General features: G+C 39.1%; 1 protein-coding gene across 1 annotated transcript in view; it reads right to left on the reverse strand.

Moving 5' to 3' along the window:
* NR1H4 (nuclear receptor subfamily 1 group H member 4) overlaps positions 1-3,611 on the reverse strand; it is a 42,311-nt gene extending 38,700 nt beyond the window's left edge. Inside the window, exon 1 of the mRNA XM_026867902.1 lies at positions 3,535-3,611. The gene's annotated coding sequence lies outside the window, so the exon portion shown is untranslated. The remainder of the gene's footprint in view (positions 1-3,534) is intronic.
* Between the last annotated feature and the right edge of the window lie 11,671 nt (positions 3,612-15,282).

Genomic DNA, 15,282 nt, shown 5'->3' on the forward strand with positions numbered 1-15,282 from the left:
AGGCGGTTACAGGTTTTGTAACTCTACCCCTCCTGCCACATTAATTTTGGTGTGGATAGATTCAGTTTGAGTCAAATGTTCGTGATGATTTTACAGTTCCCACCTTTTAAAAATACATTTTCTTTAATGTATTCAGCTGATGTAGACCATTTACTGGATTTCTGAGTAAATGGAAAAAATTAACCCTATCTTCTGGGGATTTCTGGAAGGCACAAGACACGATCACCATTAAAAAGGTGAAATGGAGATTCTATATTACATGTAGATTTGCTACTGTAAGTTTGCCTGAACACCAAACTCTTCATTAAATACTGATTGACATTTTGCTTTAATTTACCCCTGATTCCAGCCTGCTGTGAGTCATCTGTCCTGTATTAGACTTACCCAATTTATTTCACCAGTATTTAAAAGCAACAGCTACTGATTTCCAGCTTTGTGTACACCAGCTACACAATAGAGAGTATTTAAGCACCACTTATTCCACACATTGGTCTGTTCTGGGAAACAGCATATGTCACCGTAAGTCAGGGTCGCAAGGTATCACAGACCCAGGGGTGGACTCGACTTTCAAAGAGCCAGTTCCACAACAAGCATCCCATCATTAACCTTTTCTCAGCCTAATCCTTCTAGGCTCCTGCTGTGGTTAAACAACTGTGTTCCTAGCTGGCTGCAACTCCCATGGAGCAGAAGCATAGCTCTGGCCAGTGGAATAGTCACACCCAGCAGACACACAGAGGCACCCAAATTGCTAGCAACACAGCCAGGTGACAAAGGGTGCCATGTGCAGCACCTACGCACAGAATCTTTTGGCAGAAGTATTCCTGCCAAAGATAGAGAGTCTGAGGTGCTTTTATTTGGCTGGTAACATAAAGCTATGTCATCCCAGCTTGCAGAGTAAGTTCATCTACATGAACTGGCATCAGTAACTACTCTCTTAGTTCAGATTTCTTTATGCACTGAAACCCCATAATAGCGCAATGCTTCATGATAGTCACAGACATCTTTGGTATGACTGAACTTCCATAGATATTTCCAACTCATGCTTCCTTCCTTATATGAAGTGTATCTTTTAGCTACTACTATCAAGATGAATCTAGACTACCTTAGCCAACTTGACTGATACTCCATCCTGAGGTGTAACAAAAATATACATCAGATAGATAGGTAAAAGCTGAAATAAAGGCAACAGGTGCATGGGAAATCAATATCGCTCTCCAAAATAAAAGGCCCTCAATAGAAACTAAGAAGCATGGGATACATTACAAAACTTTTTTACCCCCAAGTAATTAAACTCATTACTAAACCTATTTACTCCATCACATTTTGAAATTATTTTCATAGGCCAAAAATATACAGCAAAGAAAACCAGAGATCAGTATGTATAAAGTAAAATATATGCCTAATTGCTTGAGGTTATTTTGATCAATTGTGTATTGAGAGCTTTGAATTACATTAAATTTTATTACATGTATCCTTTAGCATACTTCAGACCAGTCAATCAAGACTTGTTTCTGTATTATGTTTAACTGAAAAAATTGAGGTTTATATTATATATGTGGCTTGTTCTTTCACTGTATGTATGTGAATGAATGTTTATTCACCTTTCTTACAGGATAATTTTTCATGAGAGTATACAAATCTATATACATACACATATGCATGTGGGTGTGGGTTTCAGACTTGTTGACACTTAGCAGTGGACTACCTCTGACCCTACTATGATCAATAGTAAAGATTTCCCTGGCTTTTGTGTAAGCTAAGCAAAGCCAAGCCTCTTAATGAAATAATTAAAGTTAAAATCAACAAGGCTTACTGAAAGACAAAAGCATTGTAGCCCCATGCTTTCAGGTAAAGTAAAATTATGTTTGATCATCAGGAAAGCTCCACGATAGTCTAATTGCATTTTAGCTTCAGAAGAAGAATGATTGAATCTATTTTAATTACTCAGTAAAGGAAGATATATCAAAGCACTGGCAAAATTTTTCACAAATAGTAGTAAGGTACATTTCCCTCCTTCTGTCCTGTACTGTTCTCCTATCTTTGCACATCTGGCTGACAAGTGCTCAAACAGAAATTTCAGTAACAGCATTAATCTATGGCCTGATCCACACTGTTAACATCAATGGGAATATTCCTGTCTAGTTCACAAGCTTTTGGTCTGGCCTCATAGCCTTTTTATAGAATGTTTAATGTAGTGTCTCACTTCTTTGAGAGGCTTTTTTATTTGCTTGCTTGTTTGTTTTAAAGTGTATCAAAGAGACATGAAAGCATTAGGAAGATTTGTGCCCCTTGTTTCTAGCCTTTTCCTGCCAAATCATTTTGGCATGCATGGCACCACAGGCAGCTACACAGCAACTGTTGCAAAATACAAGCAATATGAGGAAGTTGAGAACCAGAGACAGAACTGGTGTTATTGTGTTTGTTTGAAATTTACTGTTTAGATTTTTTAATATGACACTTAAAATCAGAGCAGCAAAGAGACACAGGACACAGAAAAAATACAGGATATTCTTACAGCTTAATTCTGAAGCAGAAAAAAATATCTTTAAGTCAGTCAGAAACAGAACTGAAAACTCTACTAGAAGCCTCAGTGGCATTTCTGTAGGTAGGCAATTAACTTCAAAGAGTGGGGCCAGTTTCTGGCTGTCCTTGGGATGACCTGCTGAACACCATTTCTCCATATCCTCCTTTCTCCAGTATCTTTTTAATGTCTCACCTGATAAAACTGCAAACCCTCCTTTCTTAAGCTGTTTTTGGACTCCCATCTAGCCTAGTGGGATCCCAATCTAGTTTGGGATCTCTAGGTTCTCTGTAATACAAGTTATACCAATATAGCAATAAAAATAACAAACCCCAAATGTGTCCTGCCACAATCATGGTTTTCTGAAGATAAATGGCTAGCAGGAACACTCAGAATAAACTGACAGTTTCTTAAAAACTGGCAATGGATTCAAATAGTAATTGCTTGAACTGTGAAAATGACTTTTGCTTGTGCTAGTTATATGAAATAAATGTCGAAGTCCTGGACTTCAGAAGATGCACACAAAACTGTCAAAGACATTAAATAAAACAAATATAACTTCCCTTTCTGGATTGTCCTCTGTTCTCCCATTAATCATATTTAAAATATTTTCTGTTCCTAAAAGGATAAAAAATTAACAAACCAGTACAATTTTAAACCTGATGCACATAATTATCTAGATAGTGTTATTGCATGAAAGACTCAGTATCAAAGTAATGCTTTATTTTCCAGTGACACACAGACACAGAAGCCAGATTTCTATAGACAAATTCCAACACTGCCATTATTTTTCATGACTTTAACATTTTTCCCAAGGGGAATTCCTGCACTTGCACCAATTTTGCAGATGCATTTTTTTCTCCTTATATTATTCTTCAATAAAATACTAGCTTTAAAAATATATTTTTTTTTATGTCAAAAATCCATTAACAATCACTAAATAATTCAGATGAGAAAATTGCTTTTTTACTACACAACAGCAAGATCTATCAGCTGAAGGAATTGTTACTTACTGTTCTTTTCTGGAAGACTGCAGATGGCAGGATGTAAGACAGTTCTGTGCTCAGTTCAGTATCCTAACGATTCTCACAGAGGAACATTTTTGTTTTGTTTTGGTTTGATTTTTTTTATGTTTAGCAGAAGCCTGTAGTGATAACACAATGAATCAAAGCTTGGGCTCATTGGCTCAGTGCCCTAATGGACAAGGATTACTCATTAACAATTCTTTCTTTGCGAAACTCTCCAAACACCGGCTGTGTTAAAACACCGTGAATCCCAGCTTGTCCATCAGCACTGAGATTTGAGATGCTCGTTAATACTCTGGCTGGGTGCAGAGGGAAAGTTGGTTCAAAAAGTGGGGTGATAGTACCTTGTTGATGATTATAACACAGTTCTTGCATATGTAAATTTTTATGACACACAGTCTTGTTTTATTTTCCACCCAAGAAGTCTAGATATCATTCCGAGACATATAATTGACTTCTAAGTATTTGTTACTCTTTACACTTTTTAGGGGAAGCAAGTACTGAAGAAGCAGAATGAGCTATAAATTACAGCATCACAGGAATTTGGGGACATTAAAGTTCAGTTCCTGGATCTGCCACAGTAACAAACTGCTTCCTTTTGATTTGGGCTCATCCCATAAAGCTTTGGGCATGAAACTGAAGCCCTTAACTTTAAAAATGGTAGATTCATGCACCTTTTGTGCACAAGGGGAAGAAATTGGTACCTGTAGATGGTGAATAACATCCTGTATGGTCTGCACTGCATCTGTAAATGCTGATCTTCTGCCACTGACAGAAAAGGAACCTTGAACCACTACATACCCACTTACCCAGTAAAGGAATTTAAAGTAAAGTGGAATGGATCCAAGCTGTTCTGTTTCAACATCCCACCTACACAACAAGGGTAATAGTTCCCTGTTTTGCATTGCCAAACATATCCAGTGGGGGTGAGTTGATCTGGCAGTGGTACTGAGGCAGATTTCAGCCAGAGGGGACAGCTGGCAGCATCACTCATGGTAAGCAAGATCATGTCTACCACATGGTATATGCTCTCCGTCCTTTTCTACATATTTGCACTGATCGAGAGTGAATACACAGAGACACAAGCTGTGCCTCCTACTCCAGAGAAGAGAGGCATTAGGCAGCAAATAGAATCCTCTCTAGGAGAAAGGTGACAGCTGCTGGCCCTGAAATTACCAAGAGTAAAATTCCCTCACTTTCCCCTAATTTAAGAGAAAAAAAATTAAAAGGTATATTCAACCTCAAGCTTATATTAAGGAAACTGAAACTCTCTATCCTCTTTAAAATGTAATTAATAAAGGGTCTCTCATGCATTCTGTCCCTTGCCAATTAGCCAAACACACGTGGTATGACAGGTTTCTGAAGAGATCGGTGGGAAAATGATGCTGTAAGGCTGTCACTGGACACTGGCACTCCCAAGGGGGTACTGTTTTCAGGGATTTATGCCTACAGTTCAATTCCAGCAAGCACTGGCCATATGATAAGTACAGTTAAGACTAAAGCTCTCTCAGTCCTCATTTTTGACTCTCTGAAAGCTACCACTACTGTAAGCAATGAGATTTCTCTTTTACAAATTCATGTTTAGCAGAATTGACCAAGTACTTTCAAAGAAGAGAATTCTTCCAAAACACAGGAGACACGTGCCAAAACCCCCTTCTTCCTCTGGTCATCCTGAAGCCAGTGGCAGGATTTGTCCCTTACCAGGTGAGGAAGTGAAGGCTGAGCCAAGAAGTCCAACAAATGTCATATTGTGTCTCATGGAGATTTCCATCTCTCTGATAGTTCTGAAGACCTTAAATCTCTTTTTCAACTTTCAGCCTCCTGCAGCATTGGTCCTAGATAGTTGGCAGCACAGAGCAATTGCCATTTGGAAGGCCCTAGAGATCACCTTTCAATAAAGGTTCTTCCCCAAAAAGCATTATCCTCTGTGTGGATGCTGTTTGTCAGACAGCAAAGTGCTCACCACAAAGGAAACTGAATTTAATACCCCTGTTCACTAATGAATTTATTGCATTAAAACATTTTTCCTCTCCTTACAATAGTAAAGAGGCAAGTGGCAAAGTGGTACCACTAATCGATACTTTCAAGACATTATTGGAAAAAGCAAAGAAAGAATCGACATGATCAAAAGAAGAGATGTTGCCTGTAGCAACGACATGTGGCATTATTAGTTCAAGCCAGATGTTCGTATTTTATTGTGGCTGATGCACAAATGAAAACTGAACAGAAAGGAATTAGAGCAAATCAATTATATCTCCTGTAGTGTTACAAGAGATTACCTACACAGCATTATGGGAGGCAAGAAGGGAAAATATTCAAATCTGGTTACTTATAAATAGAATATAATTTTAAGATAGTATTACATGCTATAATTTTTTAAATTTCAGAAAATGAATTGACATCCTAAAACTTCTCTCTACAATGCTAATATTACTTCTGTAACTGATAAATAGCACATGTTCTAAAATACATCCATGCCATTATCAGTGCAAATACATGTTTAGCTACAAATATAGGGATATATATAAAACATTCAGGTCTAGAAATTTCTCTGCCTAGAAAACCACTTCAGACCCCACAATCCATGAAATAATTGGAGGTTTTGTCATAGCTCCTGTTTGCTCTGGCTCATGCTACTCTGGCTTTTCTCCACTGAAATAATTGCCATCCCACACTTGCACTGATACTTGCCTCAGCCATGGAAAGGGAAGACAAATCCTGGCAACAAAGTAGTTTGTCATCAAATGTGTGGATGGAAAAATCTAGAACAGAAGGAGATAGAGGGAATGGAGGAAAAGGTAGGTTGGGCATTCATCTTCAACGTTACCTTCTCTTCATACCCCTACGAAGGCATCACCACACATTAAAAATATTTGAAATTTATATACCCACAAATGACCAGTACCTTCTCCTTTTTGCATAGAAAAATCTTGTCAACAGCTATACAACTTTCTGCCTACTCACAGCCAGTTGCTTAGAGCCCCCGCAGCATTGTACAGCTGACAACCCTTCACAACTAGTGAGACACCTTGGGTCTGTGTTCAGTGAGCCAAAGGACATGTGTCTTGACTGAGATCTGCTTGTGCTCAAGAACCTCTTTGTCCTGTGCTGACAGCTCCCAGCACAAACAGTACTGCAGACACCTGAGGACTCCCCTGAACCAAACGGTGCCTCAGCACAAACCATTGATTATAGCTCAGAAAGTGTTCCCGACTTGGTTATAAGCAGTTGCCACTAAACAGCAGTCACCTGCCGATTTTCTTTGATCCCTGCAGCACCATTTCTTATTGTTACACAGCTTCTATGCCACTTTGGTTCATGGTCTGTCTCCTCCGATCAGGCATTTCTTATTCTTAGGCACTCTCAGAAATACTCACCAATCTAATGAATAAAGGAAGATTTTAATTTCTTGAAGGATGGCCAAAATTATCAACAGCTTACAATAAATTTTATCATATGAAGATAATTAAGCAGTCTTCTGTACAGGCTGAAAAAATAGGAAAGAAATAGGGCGCAAAATTTCAATGAGTTAATTCTAGTAGCTTTTTTTTTTTTCATCTTTTTTTTTTTTTTTCTCCTTTATTTCATAAGTGGAGGAATAACTCTGCTTTTAAGATCAGTTTAGCTTATTCAACAAGTCTTTCATTAATCAAAGTCTCTTTATTGTAAGTTTCTCTCTGATTATTCGGTTTATGAACAGGACAAAATTTGTTCAATAATCCTATGTTGTGCCTTAATGAAATCCAATAGTCTGTCTTTATAACTCACATATTTTAAGTGGGGTGTCATAAAGGGTAAAATGACCATGGAACAATCTGTCCTAAGAGGGGGAATTCCTCCCTGATGGCAGACAGTTAATAGTTAGCCAGCATGCTCTAGCAAGAGTGTATATGTCATTAAGGAGATACCATTTTACAGCTGCCCAGGTGCACGAGGAGACCTGAGCATATATGGAATCAGCTACAGTATCAGATATTAAACTTGGGTATGGGGAACTTGGTCTGACTCCCTCTAGCTGACTTCAACTGAAATTCAGAATGTGTTTTACTATTAATAAATTCTGGTTATTCCACATTAGATTCTCTCTCATTATTTTAAATCTTAATTAAGGCACTCATATTACATGCGCTTTTTTTTCCCCCCCTCCTGCTAGGGGTTACAAGTTGAAAAGTTCCTAGAGGAATCACAGCTTTAGTTAAACATATTAGTACAGTATTAGCTGTTAAGAAATTCTCCTGAAGGCTTCAGAGTAAATATATAATTTATTCTTTCATTTTTTTTCCTTTTGACAATTTGATGGTATACAGTATGATAGTGATTGAGTTCAATAAAGGTTAGCCTTCATTTATGTAAATATTTGGACAGATAAAAATATTATGAACTGTTGATCTATTCCAGTAAATGAATGCACTGTCCTTTCATTAATAAGTGGTTCTTTTAAACTGAGTGTCAAAGGTGCTGCATGAAGTATTATAATAAATACTGGGATATTTTTAGATGGATTTCTGGATTGCTAAAATATTCACACTGACTAAATTCATTCTGCAAACTTTTAAACCTCTACTTGTTTCTCATACTGTGTCTAGTGTCGAGGAAAGAGAAAAATGTTTAAAAGAATTAATTCAGTAGCTAACAAGAAAACATTTTTTCAGTATTGGAGGGGAAATGTAGTCTAGGCATCATATGAATGGACAGTATAAGCCATTGGAGGTGCAGGAGGAGCCTCTGCTAATGCTATTTTGCAAGCCAGAGTTACTGTTAGCCTTTTAAACCCTCAATTCTATACTTCATTGTTCCAGAGAAGGCCTTACTGTGCTCTGAAGCATTGCAGGAAGATGATTTCTCTCATTGCTTATCGAAAGGGAGGGCCATGGAGCAAGGCATCAGACCCCAGACAACTACCCAGAGTAAAGCTCAGGGGAACTGCCCCATCCTGCCCCAAGAAATCCATGACCACCCAGGGAGCAGGAGGACATCACACACTCAGCAGCTGATGGAAGATATTAAAAAGTCAATGTCACAAGTTTAGCTGAAGAGTATTCAAGACTCCACCCAGCTAAGAAAAAATGAAAGGGGCTGCAAATTAGGTAACACTCAGTCCTGGACATAGCTGAGGTATTGGCAAACGCAGAAAAGTGAGACAGTATATCATATTATCTTTCAATTGCCTCCACCTTAATTCCAACAAAGTAATCTATGACTGTGTTGGTGGACCCCTTATGGAAGATGGTGGGATGACTGGTGAAACTGGTGCACAGCTCCTAGGCACATTACAGCAACAAGCTCTGAAATGGTCACAGCTCTCTTAGTGTGTTATCATGGCTAAGTGTCCTTAGCCATGGAGTTGCAAACAAAAGTGCATACAAAGCCATGGAGGTGCATGAGGTACTGCCAGACATAATTAACAGTAATAAGCAAGTGAGCAGGCAGTGCCCATGTAGTGGGATTAAGTAATACAGAGGTGAATTGGAGGAGAGTGGGGGAAACCACAGACAACTGGGTGGAGGATCCTTATTTCATGTACTAGGGCCCAGGTCAGTCAGATCACCCTCTTGGCTTCCACCTAGAAAACAGTTGGTACTGAGGGGACAAAGGGAGAAAGGCCAGAGAAAAGTGTGGTATTAGGGGCGATGTTAAACAATTGATCTCAGGAAACTATGATTTTCCTTTCTTTCCTAATCTTCAGTTTACATCATTGTATTCTGAAAATAAATTACTTCCCTTTTTGGAAGAAAGAAATTAAATGCAGTATAAAGTTTATTAAATTTAAACAACACAAATCAGGAAACGGAGAGGTTACTTATACCAGTATTAACTTGGGCTTACTCTGAAGAAAAGCTTCATTTATCATAACCTAATGTGAATACCCCTTTTGTCCAAAGTTGGGTCATATCCCAAAGTATGAAGCATTTTCATTGGCAGATCCCTAATTTATCTCAAATCTCACTTGGTAGATACATCTCATCCCACAACAGAAAACATATAACAAAAACAGGTTGTCTAGAGAATAATGATAGAGTAGATTACATGCATGGGAAATTTGTCTAGTTCTGTTTCTTGTATTTGGTAACCCCTCCTGCCAAACCTTTACAAGAAAAGGAGTCTTATATATTAATGAATTTTAGGCTTTGGCTGCTTCTCTAAATAGGTGTTTAGGATGACACAATTTATGTAAAAAGGGGCAAAAACCAGTTCAAAGCATGGCAGTTCACCTACTCTGCAGCATAAGCCATTGCTCCTCTCTTGGCACTGGCTCGTCACAAATACAGACCCAAATTAGAAATCCTATTTTGTCCTCAAGATTTCCTCAAAATTGCATCAAGCTAGTGGGGGACTGTGGTTATAACTCTATGAATTTACAAGTTTTCCCCAAAAACTGATATTTCTCACAACCAATAGAGTTGCCCACCTAGAGGATGTGCCTTGCTCAGAGGAGACAGCCCTTTCTCAGCTGCTTACCCATCGTGGAATAAGTCCTCAAGAGCTTGTGGGATCAGTCCCTATGTTTCACCAGCTCATTTCAGCCATATTTATGTTTCTTGGACATAGAAACTGATTACCACAATGACAAATGGGGAAAGGAAGCTGTTACTATTCCAGAAATACTGGCTGAGAAGTTCTTTGGAGCAATTTCTTGCTGGACCAAGCAGCCAGCTATGGTCTTAACTCTTCGGTCTGGCAGGAACTAGCAGAGAAGTGGGCTTCAGCAGGGATCAAGGAGTCTTCCTACCAACTGCTCTGATGTACAGAACTACTTAACAAAAACATCGTCAGGCCACACCAACCAGCCACCATATAGCACGGAGAATGAAGTTCCAGCTTCTGATCTCTTAAATTTGAGTGAAAAATTAAAACAAAACAGCAAACAATGATAACTAGGAACCTGCTCTTCTGGTTATTGTGAAGACTGCAGCTGAATCTTAGCTGCAGAAAACTCACACAGGAATTTGGGGGGGGCTGAAGCATGTGTATGCCTATGTGTAAGTGTTGCTATTTCTACTCAAAGAAAACAGTATCTGTATACTTGATTAACAAAGAAATTGTCACTGACAACTTAGGGGCAAAAATCATGCCCTATTCTTTTTCCAGTATCCTTTTCTCTTTAATATCTGCTGATGACAAACACAGCACCAGAAGTTGATTGGAGGATCAAAAGTACCAAATACTGGAGTAATAGTATGATTATTAGATACAACTGATGCTGTTCTAATATTCTAACTGATGACTTCCAACATGTAATGCATGCTGCCAGAAAGGCATCCTCATAAAAACACAACAAAAAGGATTCCTTCCTATATGCATGGAAATTACCCAGATACTAGCAGATGATTCTGTATTTCAGATTGTGTCTCATTAATGTGCAGCCAATAAACATACATCCTGACAAATAAAAGATTGATAGAGGGGGAAAAAAATGCATGTAACAACATCTGTTTTTTAAAAATAGAAAATATTTTTCTCCTGGATATGTAATATCAACCTGAAAATGTACATAAACCCTGGAACTGCATTCTTTTTTCTCCACATCCAATTCATTCCAGAGAGGGCCAAGGAAGGGTATACCTAGCTCTTAGTGTTTTCAATTTAGTCCAAGAAAGATAACTCAGAATTAGAAAAGGTGAGGGAACTGCTATTTTCCCAGTGAAGGAACTGCTATTCAAGTAGGTGATGAACTGTAACCTTGAACTATGCCAGACCTTCATGTCATTGCTATAGCATGATACACTCTATATTCAAAAATGTTTGCTTCGAAGAAACATCGATTCTTAAATCTTTTAGGAAAATTTGACAAAGCATAACCCAATCATGTTGTAAAGTTAATCTAAAAATGAAGTTTACCAAATATATCTCTCCTCTGACATTAAAGATTATAGAAAAATAAATTACCTGAGAAAGAAGAGAATTAATAAATATCAGAGACTGTAAATAAGCACTAGAACAGAAAAATCATAGTACTTTAACTTACAACTCAGAGAACTGTATTTTTTATACTTCATACTTTCTAAATCTCTTTTAAAACTAGCATAGTTGATACCCATTTTATCAGTTTAATCATTGACTTGTTGCTTAACCTGTCTTGTTGCTTAGTTCTTTAAAAGTCAACAGATAATAATATGAAATAAATAAAACCTTTGTCACTCATTCCTACATCAAGTTTTACGTAACTATCCTAAATATGAGTTGCAACAGAAACCTTTGAACGGCATGCCAGTAAAATGGACTGTATTGCAAAGAAGCTGATAAAGTCTTGTTTGGAATATTGTCAATTTATTCCAGGAATTTAACTGTAATTAACCAGATACTTTAGGCTTCTTAAATGTAATAAATCTCTGTTCTGTAAAGATACTGCTCCTCATTTCTTCAAGTGGAAAATCTTGATCTATAATATCCTGGATACAGTTCTTCTCTTTTTTGAGATTGCCAGTGGAAGTGGGCAGAGACATGATGATTTCTGTAATAGGAATGTCAGCCAGCAGGTGCTAAAATGAAATGAGACCTTGACTGCCTTTACACTCGACCTTGGATTACTTCAAAGCAATAACTGAGGTGTGAAAAAGCACTGTATTCCTGTACCTATCCTTGATCCTCCACTTAATATCACAATTTAGCAGTATTTTAACAGTCTACTTTCTAGTCCAGAGTTTCAGAAATTAATTAAAAATTTGGGGTGCCTCTGTTCTTTTCATTTAGATGGTGAATACTCACACACTTCCTGTCGAAAAATTATCTGCTCCCTAACGCAACATGGGATGAGGAAATAAAATTAATTAGACGCCTGTATACAATTGCAGGGCTCTGATCCCATTGGGATCATGGAGTCATGGTGAGATAGCTCATATTACTGGAGTTCTGCATTGGATGCATATAGGCTTTTCAGGAAGGACAGATCTGGTCAGCAAGGAGGTGGAATTGACCTGTACATGAGAGCAGCAAATATGCAAGGAGCTCTGCCTTGGAACAGAGTTTTAGCCAGCTGAGAGTTTATGGGTCAGGCTTAGAGGCAGATCAACAAGGGCAATGTTGTGATGGGTGTCCCTATGGACTGTCTGAAGAGGAAGAAGTAGATAAGACCTTCTTTGGGCAACTGGAATAAGTCTCATGTGTCCAGAGAGATTTTAACCACCCCAGTATCTGCTGGGGGGACAATACAGCAGATAAATCAATCTGGAGTGCATTGTTGATAACTGGTAACTGACTAGAATTGATAACAAGTGGTTGAGGAACTGAAGAGAGGACATGCTCTGCTGGACCTGATGCTTTAAAACAAGGAAGAACTGCTTGGGAGAGTGAAGGTCATGGGCAGATTTGATTGCAGTGACAGTGGGACAGTGAAGTTTAAGATATGAAGAGGCAGAAACAGGCAAAAAGCAGGACCATAACCTGCACCAGGAGAGCACACTTTGTTCTGTCAAGAACTTGCTTGGAGGAATCTTATGGAATATGGCCCTGGAAAGAAGAGAGGTCCAGAAGAGCTGATTAGCATTCAAAAATCACCTCCTCCAAGCTAAAGAACAGTCCATCCTGAAAAGAAGAAACTCAAGCAAATGTATCAGTAGGCCCACATGGATGAACTAGTTGCTCCTAACTAATATCAAACATAGAAAGAAAGCATATAAATTGTGGAAGCACTGTCACGTGACCCAGGAGGAATATAGAGCACGCAAAGCATGCAGAGATGGTGTTAACAAAACCAAAGACCACCTGACATTGCACCTGGTGAGAGATGTGCAGAGCAACAAAAAAGGCTTCTACAGTAGCAAAAGGAAAACTAGGGAAAATTTGGGCTTGCTGCTGAATGGGGCAGGGGATTGGGTGATGAAGGACATAGAGAAAGCGAAGGTGTTCAATGCCTTCTTTGACTCAGTCTTCATTGGTAAGACCAGCCTCTAGGAATCTGAGGTCCCTAAAACCAGTGTGAAAGTCCAGAGCAAGACTTACTCTCCATGAAGGAGAATTAACTTAGGGAACATCTAAACAGATTGGACATGCACAGGTCTATAGGTCCTGATGGGATTTACCAAAAGTGCTGAGGGACCTGCTGATGTCACAGTGAAGTCACTTTCAATTGTCTTTGAAGAGTCATAACGACTGGGAGAGGTTCCTGATGACTGGGAAAAAGCAAACATCACTCCTATCTTTAAGGAGGCAATGAATCTGATAGTCTTTTATGATGAGAAGACTGATTCAGTGAACAAGGGGAGAGCTTGACTTTAGCAAGGGTTTCAGCATTGTCTCTCATAACAACTTAATTGACAAAATGATGAAGTACATACTAGATAAGTATACAGTGAGCTGGATTTAAACTGGCTAAACTGTTGGTCTCAAAGGTTTGGGATCAGCAACATGAAGCCCAGCTAGAGGCAGTAATCTGTGGTATATTCCATGGGTCAATACTGGGACCAATATATATTCATTAATAACCTGCATGATGGGACAGAGTATACCCTCAACAGCTTTTCAGATGACACACAACTGAGAGGAGTGGTTGATACATCAGCTCATTGTGCTGCCATTTGGAGGGGCCTTGACAGGTTGGAGAAACAGCCCAAAAGGAATCTCATAAACTTCAACAAAGGTAAATTCAAGTCCTGCACCTGGGAAGGAATAACCCCATGCACCAGTGGACACCAGTGGGCTGTAAAGCAGTTTAGCAGAGAAGGCTCTGGACATCCTGGTGGACAACAAGTTGAACGTGAGCCAGCAATCTGCCTTCATGAAAAAAAAAGGCCAACAGCCCCTTGAGCTGTATTAGAAAGAACATTGCCAACAGGTGAGGGTAAATGATCCCTACCCTTGATCTGCCCTGATGAGATCTGTTTGGTCTGCTGGGTCCACTTCTGGGCTTCCCGGTGTAAGTAGAACATGGACTTACTGGAGTGAGTCCAGCGAAGAGCAATGAAGATGTTTAAGGGGTTTAAACATCTCACATGTGAGGAGAGGATGAGAGAGCTGGGACTGTTCAGCCTGGAGAAGGCTCAAGGCGGAATCTCATCAATGTGTATGAATACCTGATGGCAGTAAGTAAAGAAAGTGGAGCCAGACTCTTCTCAGTGATATACAGTGACAGGACAAGAGGCACCAGGCATTAACTGAAATACAGGAAAAAACATTTAAACACATGAAAAAGTTTTTTCCACTGTGAGAGTGGTCAAACACTGGACTAGGTTGCCCAGAGAGGTTGTGGAGTCTCCACTTTTGGAGATATTCAAAACCCAGCTGGACACAGTCATGGGAAAGTGTCTCTAGCTGACCTTGCTTTGAGTGGCAGGGGCCACTAGATGATCTCCAGAGCTCCCCTCCAACCTCAACTATTCTGTGATGCTGTAACAAGAGAGTTGTAGTAACCAAATTAACCTGGGCACCTTTCACTAAGACACTATCTATGGAAATCTAGCTCCCCAAAGAAAATGTAGCATCACTAAATAAATTAAAATGTTAAGCCTGCTCACACTTTGGGTAGCACACCAGGTGTGGAAACTCAAATTCTGCACAAATTTAGCAGATTTTAGTTGCTTGTCCTTGGCTATTTCATAGTCCGTGGTGAAAACACTAAGAAAATATTACTGAAGGAAACACTATGCTTCCGAGGATTTGTACCAACTGTTCCTGATGAGGAAATATGCATGTGTGGTGTGTTGGGTTGAAGGGTTTGCTGACCTTCAGCTGTTGCAGTAATTTGATGGCTCAAGGAAACAGCCTTTTGTTTTTGTTCAAATAAGATGTGTCTGTGTCCTC

Source organism: Athene cunicularia, assembly GCF_003259725.1.
Source record: "Athene cunicularia isolate RWA chromosome 1 unlocalized genomic scaffold, athCun1 chr1_part2, whole genome shotgun sequence".
Lineage (NCBI taxonomy): Eukaryota > Metazoa > Chordata > Aves > Strigiformes > Strigidae > Athene > Athene cunicularia.